This window comes from Aegilops tauschii, chromosome 6 (assembly GCF_002575655.3).
Source record: "Aegilops tauschii subsp. strangulata cultivar AL8/78 chromosome 6, Aet v6.0, whole genome shotgun sequence".
NCBI lineage: Eukaryota > Viridiplantae > Streptophyta > Magnoliopsida > Poales > Poaceae > Aegilops > Aegilops tauschii.
The window spans coordinates 22891971-22905347 of NC_053040.3; the positions used below are offsets into that span (position 1 = coordinate 22891971).

The 13377-nt window shown below is 42.3% G+C and overlaps 1 long non-coding RNA gene across 1 annotated transcript; it reads right to left on the reverse strand.

Moving 5' to 3' along the window:
- Nucleotides 1-6111: 6111 nt before the first annotated feature.
- LOC120967304 (uncharacterized) lies at nucleotides 6112-12067 on the reverse strand. The gene is made up of 6 exons (XR_005761115.3): nucleotides 10823-12067; nucleotides 8437-10206; nucleotides 8070-8328; nucleotides 7129-7227; nucleotides 6782-7032; nucleotides 6112-6508 (listed from the first exon to the last, which is right to left on the reverse strand). It is a non-coding gene; the product is annotated as an uncharacterized lncRNA (long non-coding RNA).
- Nucleotides 12068-13377: the final 1310 nt, after the last annotated feature.

A 13377-nucleotide genomic window follows, 5' to 3' on the forward strand; every position in this document is an offset into this window, starting at 1 on the left:
AACGCTTGCCACTGGCTCGCATCCTTAGGGTGACTCAGCATCTTGTCTTTTTTATTTATCTCCGGATCATTTCCGTCATCTTCTTGCTTCTTCTCCTCCCTATCCATGTGCCAACGCAGGAGCTTTGCTAGCTTAGGGTCCGCGAAATACCGCTGCAGACGAGGAGTGATCGGAAAGTACCACACCACTTTTCGAGGAGCTTTCTTCCTCTTCTTGTATCGAGTGACGCCGCACACCGGACATATGGTAGACTCCGCGTGCTCGTACCGATAAATGATGCAATTGTTCATGCACACATGGTATTTCACGTGCGGTAAATCCAGAGGACACCTGATTTTCTTCGCCTCCTCGAAACTGGTCGGGCACTTATTCCCCTTAGGAAGACGTTCGTGCCAGAATGACATGTTCTCGTCGAAGCATGCGTCGGTCATTTTGTGTTTTACCTTCATCTCCAGAGCCATGAGCGTTACTTTCAGGCGGGTATCCTCGGGCCTGCATCCTTCATACAATGGAGTAACCGCGTCTATCTCAAGTTGATCCATCTTGCCTTTCTCTCGGGCGGCAGCTCTTGCGTTACCCGTCTGCTTGAGAAGCAGCTCTTGAATCTAAGGGTCCTGCACCCAGCCCATCGATGGTCCATCATCGTCTGCTACGGCATCTTCATCTTCATGATCATGCCCTTCGTCTTGATCTTCCTCATCATCATGTCCGGCATCTTCTACATGATGACCATGTCCTGCATCTACTTCGTGATCATGTCCTGGAGATTCTTCATCTTCTCGCCCGCCCTCGCCGCGGTTGTCTTGCTGCCCTTCCTTATTTCTTGCCCGGCCCCCATGGACGACTTCATAATCATCTTCATCACCTTGCCACCGATAGCCATCCATGAAACCACGCAAGAGCAGGTGGTCCCGCACCTGTCCGGAATCCGGGTCCATAAGGCTCTTCAGCTTGCATCTTCGACATGGGCATCTTATCTCCGTCTCGTTCTTTTGAAGCATCTCGGCCTTCGCGGAGCTCAAAAACCTATTCACGATGCCTTCGGTCATCATGCGGACCATGGTCGCGTGCGGGGTAGAGCAAAACGATATTTTACAACGCAAAAAAATTTGGCATGACTTTGCCTAAAAATAGGACCAAAAAGAATGCATAGTGCCAAATTCTCGCCGAAACGCAAATGAATCAACATTCCGGCAAAATATTGGCAACTATCGCATTTCAAATACCGGTACCTGCAAACACAAACATATGCAACACCACAAACATATGCAACAACACAAACATACGTAGATCTAGGCCATAAAAAGTGTGTACGTTGTTGGAGGGAGAAAAAAGTAGATCTAGAACATAAAGAAAGCTTTGCCCTTACTTACCTATCAAAAAAAGGAAATTTAACCACTTAATTTGGGTGAATCTATGGTGCAAATGAGGTGAGGAGGAGGAGGCAGCCGAGACCAAGCTTGATAGAGGTGGAGAGAATGAAGTGGGGAAAGTGAGTGTGGTAGGTGGCTGTCAAAAATATCTAGCTGCTCCCAGGTTACCAATGGCGCACCACCTAAGAATGCGCCATTAGTAACCAGGGTTACTAATGGCGCACCTGGTGTGTGGTGCGCCATTACTAGTTTTGAAAAAAAAGATAAAAAAAATGTTAGCAGTGGCGCACCAGGGGATAGTGCGCCATTACTAGTTTGGTTACTAACATTTTTTTTATATATTTTTTCAAAACTAGTAATGCCGCACCACACACCAGGTGCGCCATTAGTAATGTGGCCAATAATGGCGTACCTATATCTGGTGCGCCACTGCTCAGTGGCGCACCACATACATGGTGCGCCATTAATGTCCATATTAGCTATAGCCATTTTCCTAGTAGTGCAGATTACTACAGACTGTTCTATTTTTGACAGATTCTGTTTTCTATGTGTTGTTTGCTTATTTTGATGATTATATGGGTAGTATCGGGGGGGGGGGGGGGGGTATGAACCATGGAAAAGTTGTAATACAGTAGATATTACACCCAATATAAATGAAGAATGAGTTCACAACAGTACCAAAAGTGGTGATTTATTTTCTTATACTAACGGAGCTTATGAGATTTTCTGTTGAGTTTTGTGTTGTGAAGTTTTCAAGTTCTTGGTAAGGATTTGATGGACTATGGAATAAGGAGTGGCAAGAGCCTATGATTGGGGATGCCCAAGGCACCCCAAGGTAATATTCAAGGACAACCAAGAGCCTAAGCTTGGGGATGCCCCGGAAGGCATCCCCTCTTTCCTCTTCGTCTATCGGTAACTTTACTTGAGGCTATATTTTTATTCACCACATGATATGTGTTTTGCTTGGAGTGTCTTGTATGATTTAAGTCTTTACTTTTTAGTTTGCCACAATCATCCTTGCTGTACACACCTTTTGAGAGGGACACGCGTGAATCGTGATTTATTAGAATACTCTATGTGGTTCATTTATATATTTTGAGCTAGGCAATTTCAGTCTAGTGCTTCATTTATATCTTTTTAGAGCACGACGTGGTTTTATTTTATAGAAATTAATAAACTCTCATGCTTCACTTATATTATTTTGAGAGTCTTTAAACAGCATGGTAATTTGCTTTGGTTATAAATTTAGTCCTAATATGATAGGCATCCAAGAGGGATATAATAAAAAAATTCATATAAAGTGCATTGAATACTATGAGAAGTTTGATTCCTTATGATTGTTTTGAGATATGAAGATGGCGATATTAGAGTCATGCTAGTGAGTAGTTGTGAATTTGAGAAATACTTGTGTTAAGGTTTGTGAGTCCTGTAGCATGCACGTATGGTGAACCGTTATGTAACGAAGTTGCATGAGATATTTTTTGATTGTCTTTCTTATGAGTGGCGGTCGGGGTCGGGCGATGGTCTTTTCCTACCAATCTATCCCCCTAGGAGCATGCGCATTGTACTTTATTTTGATGACTAATAGATTTTTGCAATAAGTATGTTAGTTCTTTATGACTAATGTTGAGTCCATGGATTACACGCACTCACCCTTCCACCATTGCTAGCCTCTCTAGTACCACGCAACTTTCGCCGGTACCATAAACCCACCATATACCTTCCTCAAAACAGCCACCATACCTACTTTTTATGGCATTTCCATAGTCATTCCAAGATATATTTCCATGTAACTTACCACCGTCCCGTTTATGACGCGCATCATCATTGTCATATTGCTTTGCATGATTATGTAGTTGACATCGTATTTGTGGCAAAGCCACCTTTCATCATTTTTTATACATGTCGCTCTTGAGTAACTGCACATCCCGTTACACCGCCGGAGGCCTCCATATAGAGTCATATTTTGTTCTAGTATCGAGTTGTAATTTTTGAGTTGTAAGTAAATAAAAGTGTGATGATCTTCATTATTAGAGCATTGTCCCTTGTGAGGAAATAAAAAAAGGAGAAAAATCCAAAAAAAGAGAAGGCCCAAAAAAATGAGAGAAAAAGAGAGAAGGGGCAATGTTACTATCCTTTTACCACACTTGTGCTTCAAAGTAGCACCATGATCTTCATGATAGAGAGTCTCCTATATTCTCATTTTCATATACTAGTGGGAAATTTTCATTATAGAACTTGGCTTGTATATTCCAATGATGGGCTTCCTCAAATTGCCCTAGGTCTTCATGAGCAAGCAAGTTGGATGCACACCCACTTAGTTTTCTTTTGAGCTTTCATAAACTTATAGCTCCAGTGCATCCGTTGCATGGCAATCCCTACTCACTCACATTGATATGTATTGATGGGCATCTCCATAGCCTGTTGATACACCTAGTTGTTGTGAGACTATCTCCTTCTTTTTGTCTTCTCCACAACCACCTATTCCGCCTATAGTGCCATGTCCATGGCTCACGCTCATGTATTGCGTGAAAGTTGAAAAGGTTTGAGAACATCAAAAGTATGGAACAATTGCTTGGCTTGTCATCGGGGTTGTGCATGTGAATATTTTGTGTGATGAAGATGGAGCATAGCCAGACTATATGATTTTGTAGGGACAACCTTTCTTGGCCATATTATTTTGAGAAGACATCATTTTCTTGTTAGTATGCTTGAAATATTATTGTTTTTATGTCAATATTAAACTTTTGTTTTGAATTTTATGGATCTGAACATTCATGCCACAATAAAGAAATTACATGGATAAATATGTTAGGTAGCATTCCACATTAAAAATTCTGTTTTTATCATTTACCTACTCGAGGACGAGCAGGAATTAAGCTTGGGGATGCTTGATACGTCTTCAACGTACCTATAATTTTTTGTTGTTTCATGCTATTATATTATCTGTTTTGCATGTTTTATATGCATTAATATGCTATTTTATATTATTTTTGGGACTAACCTATTAACCTAGAGACCAGTGGTGGTTCCTGTTTTTTCCCTGTTTTTGAGTTTCGCAGAAGAGGAATACCAAACGGAATAAAACCTTCGCGATGATTTTTTTTTGGACCAGAAGACAACCAGGAGACTTGGAGATGAAGTCGGAGGAGTCACGGGGCGGCCACAAGGACGGAGGGCGCGCCCAGGGGGGTAGGGCGTGCCCCCACCCTTGTGGGCCCCTCGTGCCTCTCCTGACCTAATTCTTTCGCCTATATATTCCCATATATCCCCAAACCACCAGGGACATCCACGAAAACACTTTTCTACCGCCTCAAACTTCTGTACAAGTGAGATCCCATCTAGGGACCTTTTCCGGCACCTTGCCGGAGGGGGATTCGATCACGGAGGACTTCTACATCAACTCTATTGCCCTTCCGATGAAGCGTGAGTAGTTTACCACAGACCTACGGGTCCATATAGCTAGTGGCTAGATGGCTTCTTCTCTCTCTTTGATTCTCAATACCATGTTCTCCTCGATTTTCTTGGAGATCTATTCAATGTAATACTTTTTCGCGGTGTGTTTGCCGAGATCCGATGGATTGTGGATTTATGATCAGCTTATCTATGAATATTATTTGAATCTTCTCTGAATTCTTATATGCATGATTTGATATCTTTGTAATTCTCTTCGAACTATCGGTTTGGTTTAGCCAACTAGATTGGTCTTTCTTGCAATGGGAGAAGTGCTTAGCTTTGGGTTCAATCTTGCGGTGTCCTTTCCCAGTGACAGTAGGGGCAGCAAGGCACGTATTGTATTGTTGCCATCAAGGATAAAAAGATGGGGTTTTCATCATATTGCTTGAGTTAATTCTCTACATCATGTCATCTTGCTTAATGCGTTACTCCGTTCTTTATTAACTTAATACTCTAGATGCATGCTGGATAGTGGTCGATGTGTAAAATAATAGTAGTAGATGCAGATTCTTTTTGGTCTACTTGACACGGACGTGATGCCTATATTCATGACCATTGCCTTAGATATCGTTATAACTTTCGAATATCTGTTTCTGAGCCCGTGCGCAGATAATCCCGTTATCTACACCACTAGTTTGCATATGGATCTGCGCGCTGTGAAGTATTTCCCTACCGTATACTCCAAAAATTAGTCCAGCCAGGCACACAATCAATGCGACGGCACATCGCACTGTTGCTGCGGCTCAGCTTGCCAGCGGATGGCTCAGCCATTTTTCTGAGCCTGGCTGGTCCGGCGCCGGTTACCAGAGAAAAAATAATAAAGTAATCGAAGTTGTTTGTCGTGGTGGCGTACTTTGCTTCAGTACATTAGTTCCCGTAGCAACCTGTTTATCAAAGTTGTTTTGAACGCTCGGACCTGCGTAATTACTGAAGGTGGCTCCCTCTAGCACTAAGCCTGTTTCCCCCATGTACTAGTTGTAGACATGCTGGTTTTTATGTATTGGTCTTTATGATGTTAATGAAGTGTTTCATGCAAAAAGGAAAAGAAAAAAGGAAGTGTGTTTCTATACCACCTCAGGTCCCATGTATGAATTCCATTTTGCTAGCACATGTAAAAGAAACAAAACATGTTGTTGCAGATTTTGGTCATCCCATTTTTGGCAATTAACATCTGTGTAGTTCGGGTACATTTTTCGTGAACACAAACACAATGACAATTTGTACACTCAGAGGGTCCAGGAACTGATTTGAATTGGCAAGCACATAAAGAAGAAACTCAATATGATTGTGCAGACTTTGTCATCACAAATTTGCACATATCCATGGTAATTTTTTTTCCACGGCATATGATCAGAGTCATTGAGAGAGTGCATGCAAACAGTAGATCAAACAAACATAAGTAGTTCCAAATTCAGAATGTGCCAATTTAGACAGATGGCCACTCATAACATAACATCTAACACGTGAGTACAGTAATTTAAACTAAGTAGATTTCCATCTCGAAACACGACCCATGTCCATAGTTCGCCACGCGTACAAGCTGGCAGGGGTTTTCCGATGCAAAATGACACGTGATCTCAATCAAGCTAATCTAACGTTCATCACTCGCACAGCCAAAAGATCTTGCCAAGCTGCAATCAGTCCGAAAGTAGTGCACGATATACACTCCACTGTCTTACCTGCAAAGCAAACGAGATGTACATTAAAAAGGGTTATACGTTTGGGTCTGTTTAGGATACATCTAGATGTGACATAATTCTAACTTGATGTCCACTATGTTTGTGGTCTATTTTTTTGTCCCAGTTTTTTGTTCCTTATTGCTGTGTTATTTGTAGGAGCTTAGATGTGACATCCTTAGAAAACATCTACATGTGAATTAGACAAACTGTATACGTTTTTTTTCCTTCCTAAACTACAACAACCATGTGCATGATCAAGGCAGTCGCACACACCTGCTGCATGGCTCGTGTTGCCCCACCAACGGGTACACAAATGACCATCCACGGGTGTCACCAACCCAGCACCGAAAGTCATTGAATATGGTGCAGAACCTATGCTGGAACTTCTTTGCTAGTTCCTCATGTTTGATTTTCATCTCATCTGTTGGATCAGTCTCAGTAGGGTCAAGCACCATCATAATTTTCCTCTCCGTATCCGGGATGTACAATGACTAACGATCCATTAAATTCACCGGGAACATGAACTGAAAGTTTATTTGTTCAATAACACACATACAAAATCAGACAGATAGTACCATAGGGAATAGTATTGCTAGGTTTGTGGTAGCCAATCCATTTACCTTCTTCAGCCAGTCAATCCTATAGCCCATCACTTCTGAATTCATCATAGTGCTGATGTAATCCCAGTCAGTTTCAGCATCATCCCTACAAAGCTCTTCCTGCGTCGGAAATGAACAAAGCACAATCAGTTCCGTATGAGATACAGGTAGCACACAAATACTAGTTCCCACTAAGCAAGATTTTTACCACAAAACACGGATAAAAAATCCCTCTAAACCTATCAAGCCACTCTGTAACTGCTATGTCCCCCTGCTCAGTATCGTGTTGATCCCGATCTCCATTTCTGCATCTTCCTGGCTTTCATTCCCTAGTTCATCCCAATTTATATCATCCTGTTCACAATCTTCTACAGATTTAGAGCTAACACCCCACTGTTCTTGACCACCAGGTGAGGCCAGGGTCTCCGGCAAGAATATCAGCAAACACCTCCAGCGTCTTCATGACATCATCCTCAGCTTGTTCACGGCTAATCTTTCCACACATATTTCTAAGAGTCCTTGTGCTCTGTGATGTACCAACTGTTGTCTACCACACACAAGAGCCTAATCAGCGCTCGACACTCGCATCTGCACTCTTATGAGGCTCCTCTGCATACTTGCGGAAGACTACTCCAGAGTGCTCATTCGAGAAGGACATGGTGCCCAGTCTGGTCACGCATTGCCTAGCCGCAGCCTGAATTTTGGAATCATACATGCTCAGTTTCAGTAACGTTATCACGATAGTACTAGCAGTCTAATATCAGCGGCTCTGCAATATAAATAACACATAATATATATTTTTTGCCTTCAAATGGTTTGGATTACTTATCGCTATGGGAATTCTGGTAAGGATCAACAAATCAAACTATTTATTTCTGATGAAAAACGTACACTACAAATGAAATTGCATACAGAGTTCAGGAAATACAGTCCAAACAGCAAGGAGGATTTTGTTTTCACACCTTTTTATCCAGCCAGGCGCTTGTGGATTGACTCTGTCAGTCGACTGCGCCGACCTTGTCGGAGATGCATTACGGCCACGGCGAGCTCCTTCACGCGCTCTACCTGTTCCATCGTCTCCGACCTTTTCCGCACAACCAGACCCATAGCATTAGATTCCGCGGGAACCACATATGACCGGCTCCGTCGTCGGCCAGGAAGACGAGGGTAATCGGATCTGGGTGCTCAAGGTTGTCAGCGAATTCCTCTCTCAGGGGAAACCTGAAAAACAATCGCCGGCACCAAGGCTCGTTCGTCAGGTTTCTTCTGCATGCGTGGCATTCTGCTCAAGAAATCCCAAAAGCAATTTACAGATCTGTGAAGACTAACCTGTCAACGGCGTCAAGCACGAACTCCATACTAGCATCCTCCATCCCCCCGTTGGCGCCGGCTAAGAACGAGCGCCGCCGCAAGTCAGATAGCGGTGTTTTGGCCCGAACAGGGTGGCGGCGAGGGTTTCCAGAACGAACCAGCCCAGCCCAAAGGAGAGGGACGCCCTTGTCCCCGACGTGCTGGACACCTAATCTGATCCGTGGCCTGGCCAAATCGTTGACTTCCTGGTCCACTGCCCAGTTAGCCAGCCCGCATCCTTCGTCCCTCCCACGTCTTGGGCCCACGCTTGAACCACTGTTTCATACCATAATTGTTCGCATCCCGAGCCTGGAACGGACGCGAGAGATTTCGGGTCCAGCTGCGCCCGGGCACCGAATCGCTGCTTCCCATAACTTTGTGCTTTTCTATCAATTGCTCGGCAGTAATTGGTTCACCCACCATATTATTTGCTATCTTGAGGGAAGCCTCTAGTAAAACCTATGGCCCCGGGTCTATTTTCCATCATATAAGTTTTCGATCTATTTTTTTGCAATATTTCCTCTTCAAGAGAAAAACAAACGCGAGCTCAAGAAGTAGCAGAGGTAAGATTATTGTAGGCGGTTCTATTTTTTGGCCCGCCTCAGTGAATTATTAGAGGCGGTTTTATTTTATCAATCGCCCGCATAACAAATTAACCGCAGGCGGGCATGTTATTAGAGGTGGCTTAGTTCCTTTGAGTCAAAACCGCCTACGTGGGTCACCTCTAATGCGCGTTTTTTACTGGTGTTAGTTTATTCTCACTACAACTATTTACCTTAACATGTACACATGTCCCCTCATTAAAAGTCCACCTCGAAATGTATGGGAAAAACATTTTCATTATTTATGCTACTTATATTCAAAAAATATTTTCCAACTATACAAAAATTAAATGCAGTATATACCATCTATATTCAATTTTAGTTTATATATTATGAATCCAAATATTCATGTATGGTACAATCAAATCTCATTGAAACATATCGCAACTATTCTCACAGGGTATCATCTCGTTGTATATGTGGTCCTCGCCAATTCCATACCCATAGGACATATATGGTTGTGAGGAAGCCGAAGATGCAGAAATAAAGGTCACACTAGCTAACCCATGGGAGAGGACATAGCATATCAAACTGCTCCTCTCGTGTAGGGTCTCACTACCTACCGACACCCATCATACTTTGAATTTCTCTCTTGTTTACACCTTGCATTGAGCATTAAGAAGATTAAATCATGCTTAATAAAAATAGGGAGAAACATAAAAGATGATTAACTTATCTTAACTAAGCAATTACTACCTCACTTTTTTTGCGGAAGAGCAATTACTAGTACATCTTAACCATAGGATCATGCAAACATTAATTACTAGTTAGGGACAAAACTAAAATATATTCTTTGTCGTTGCCAAATGATGTGAAATTTATAAGAAACTAGATAAAACCCTGCACTTTGTTGCGGAACATTCTGCCTTCCATGAAGAAAAGCACACATTAGATGTAAAGGAAATATGGCTTGAAATGTTGAACAAACAAATTTACAATTGAAATGTTTTTGTTATAGATCCAATGGGATATTGATATTTACGTTTAAAAAAGTTGAACAATAACATGTTTTTCCAAACATAAAGATATGTATCACTAATGTGCAGGGATTCCTCTCCTCAGTAATTAGGTTAGCTTGTAAGAGCATTGAAATGATTCTAGTACACTTGGTTGGCTTGTAGTGACTTCAAATGGGGCATTTGTTAACCTGTAAACAAATGTACAAATTTATGTATCCAAGATTAATCACATGGGAAATATGGATATCAAAATTAAATATGGACATATTACAATTCAGCTAAAGTACACTTGAAACCTAATCATCGTTTGATCATTCAAGACATGAGTAGCCAGCTGGGATGTACGCGTGTCCTGATGTACGAAATCATACATCATAGTTTACCAACAGTCTAGAAGAACAACTCTCTAAAGTACAGCAAGACGTAAACAACCACAACTTCACTTTAGCCAGCTTAAAATATCATGATGATAACTCTGAAGGTGCACACCATGACGTTGTTATAAATTTACAGTACTGATAGCTTAACAAACCGCGGCTACAAACAATATAGCACTAAACAATCATCCATACATAAACAATTGTAAGAGTAACACAATCCATTGTTTGATACGACAATAGCAGTAGAACCCAAGAAAGGTAGCATGTTTGACAATTTCAAAGAAAAAATTATGTCGAGTGTGTTAACTGGACATATTAGATAAACATATTCAATACAATATTTTTTTGTGTTCTGGACATTTATCACTGGAAAAATTATTTAATATAAAGGAGCAATGCACAGTGATGTATGATGCAACTTTACCTCTTCATCTTCAAGGCGTGGAAGAGGCACAACATTGGAAATTTTGAATCTCAGAAACCGCTCTTGTCTGACCAACATGGATAGAGAATGAAAATGTATGGAACATCTCACAGACTCACACCATCCCCTGCAATAAACATGGTGACTACCAAGGTGACCAAGAAAAGGAGCCACTGCCCATCAGTGTAGGAGAAGAACACCAGCCTTCGTGAGCGCGCCAACCTTTGCTTCTTATATTTAGGTAGAGCTGCCATTTTGTGTGCGATGATAATGAGAGACGATTTGAGAGACATGGCATGCCATGGGGCAAATAAGAATATAAGATGCCTTTAATTACAATGGGGAGATGCTCTGATGAAGAACAACCGATAAACATGTATTGTTGGATGGCAAATAATACAAATATTCCTTCATCTATTAACATAATTATAGAAGTCATAGTAATATCATAGGATGGCAAATAATACAAATATTCATTCATCTACAAACATAATTATATAAGGCATTCCAGGCCAATACAACTTTTTAAAAGAAAATCAGTAAATCATATATAGGATAACCTCATGGTAAGTAGCAGAACAATAGATGAAGAATAGGAATTTAGCCGAGTGGAATAGGAACAGTCTGCTACGAATCAAATGGCGTGATGGTTTGAGAGAGGTACCAACAGACAACGGGAGCTCCAAAATTCTCTAAGCACTATAACTTGTATGAGAAAATAAATAGCAGGGCAAGCTTAATTTGAGAGATAGTCGGGGATTAAGATAAGGGAGTGGTTACCTCACTTACCTGTTGACGGGCAAGGTTCTTGGTGCCATCTAAATATAGGAGTATCTTGGTAACCCTAAATCGCGTATCAGAGAAGTGCACCTTAAGAGTCAAACAATATAATCACCATGGCTACACCATGGCCCCAGACACATCCATTTTCCTCTCTGTAATCATAGGTTTGGTAGGTTATTTAAGGCGCTGGCAGTTCATTCTCTAATGTAATTTTCTTCAAAAGCTTAACCAAGATGTGTCATCTTAAATTCTACTGAAACTTCAATCTTGACTTATGGTTGACTATTGACGTGATCGAAGGAATTAACACATTCGTCAGATCGACGACCCAATACCTAAACATAGCACAGAGGCGAAGATGACATTAGCGAAGAGGAAGCAGGTGAACTCTTCCTGTAGATCGACGGGTACGACGACGGCATCTCAGACCCCACACGCTGCTTAGTGTCCCACTGGTTGTCTTTGGACCTACGCGCACGCAGACCACGTGATGGAGAGGTCAGATCAAGCCAGCGGGAGATGCCGAGGTATGGCGGGTGAGGACGTGAGGTGTGAAAGAGAAACATACCATGTGGTGAAGCCCTCGATGGACTGAGTGATGGCGAATGCAAGAACCGTGGCGCGGGTAGTTGCCGAACACAGCCAGGTAGGAGAAGGTCGACGCCACGGGCTTTGTTTGCGCGGTGGAGACGGCGTCTCCGGCCGACGTCCGGTTGGTTCTAGAAGCATCGATCCTTCCGCCTCCTCGTCTAGACCTGTAGGCGACGGCCGGGTGCTTAAAGGGGAGAACAACTTCATCCGTTACTCATACAATTATTGGATGGAGAAGACGAACAGGAACCGGCATAGAAGAAGAGATAGACGTCCTCTTTTTATGAGACGTGGGAGAGAGAGGGTTAATTGGGAGATTTATTTTTTGTTGAAGTAATTGGAAACAAAGACCAAAGAGGCTTCGCTATAGAGCCCATGTACGAAGAGTGGCGTAGGAAAGCCCATGTCAAAAAATTGAGAAGAGACCCAACTGAAGATGTGGAGCCTCAATGAAAAGAAAACGCAAGATGTGGAATTAGGGACGCATCGAGCAATTGAACACATGCGAATCAGTGTGACTCAAAAGAGATGACGTGGATGCACAATCTTTAAAATCAAAGATAGTGGGGTAAAAATATTAGTAGCGGGTGGATGGGACCTATGTGATGAGGTGGATAGCTTGCATGTCAAGAGAAATCGAATAGTGGGGATGAACTATTTAATTATTATAGATAAACAGCTTATCAATCATAATGTATGCAGTCGAAGGTTGAAGGGACTAAATTCCTAGTGTCCACGTGCCAAAAGGAGAGCACATCCATCCCACGGGCATGCTCGCGTGCATGTGCTGCACATGAAGGCACCCCAATTGGAAACGGAAATTACTAGTGTCCCTGTTTAGTCAAGCATGAGTGTGACAAGGTGAGGCCGTCGGATGGAGCTTTGTGGTGACAGGATGGTAGATTAGTCTATGTCCTTGATTTTTGTTGGAACGAGATGTCCTTGTCTACTCGTGCATTGTGTATGTGGTCCTCGTCAATTCCATGTGCACACGGCAGCATATGTCTGAGGAGGGTAGACTTATCCCTCTTGTGAATATCGTTCACGCAAACTGCTTACCTACCGGCGGCCATGTCTGTATGACCGTGTATAATTCTTTGGTCGTCGTCAACATTTTCCCTCTATGTTAGAGCATCTACGACCGAACCTAGTTAATCCGACCCCTTATATGACCACGGACA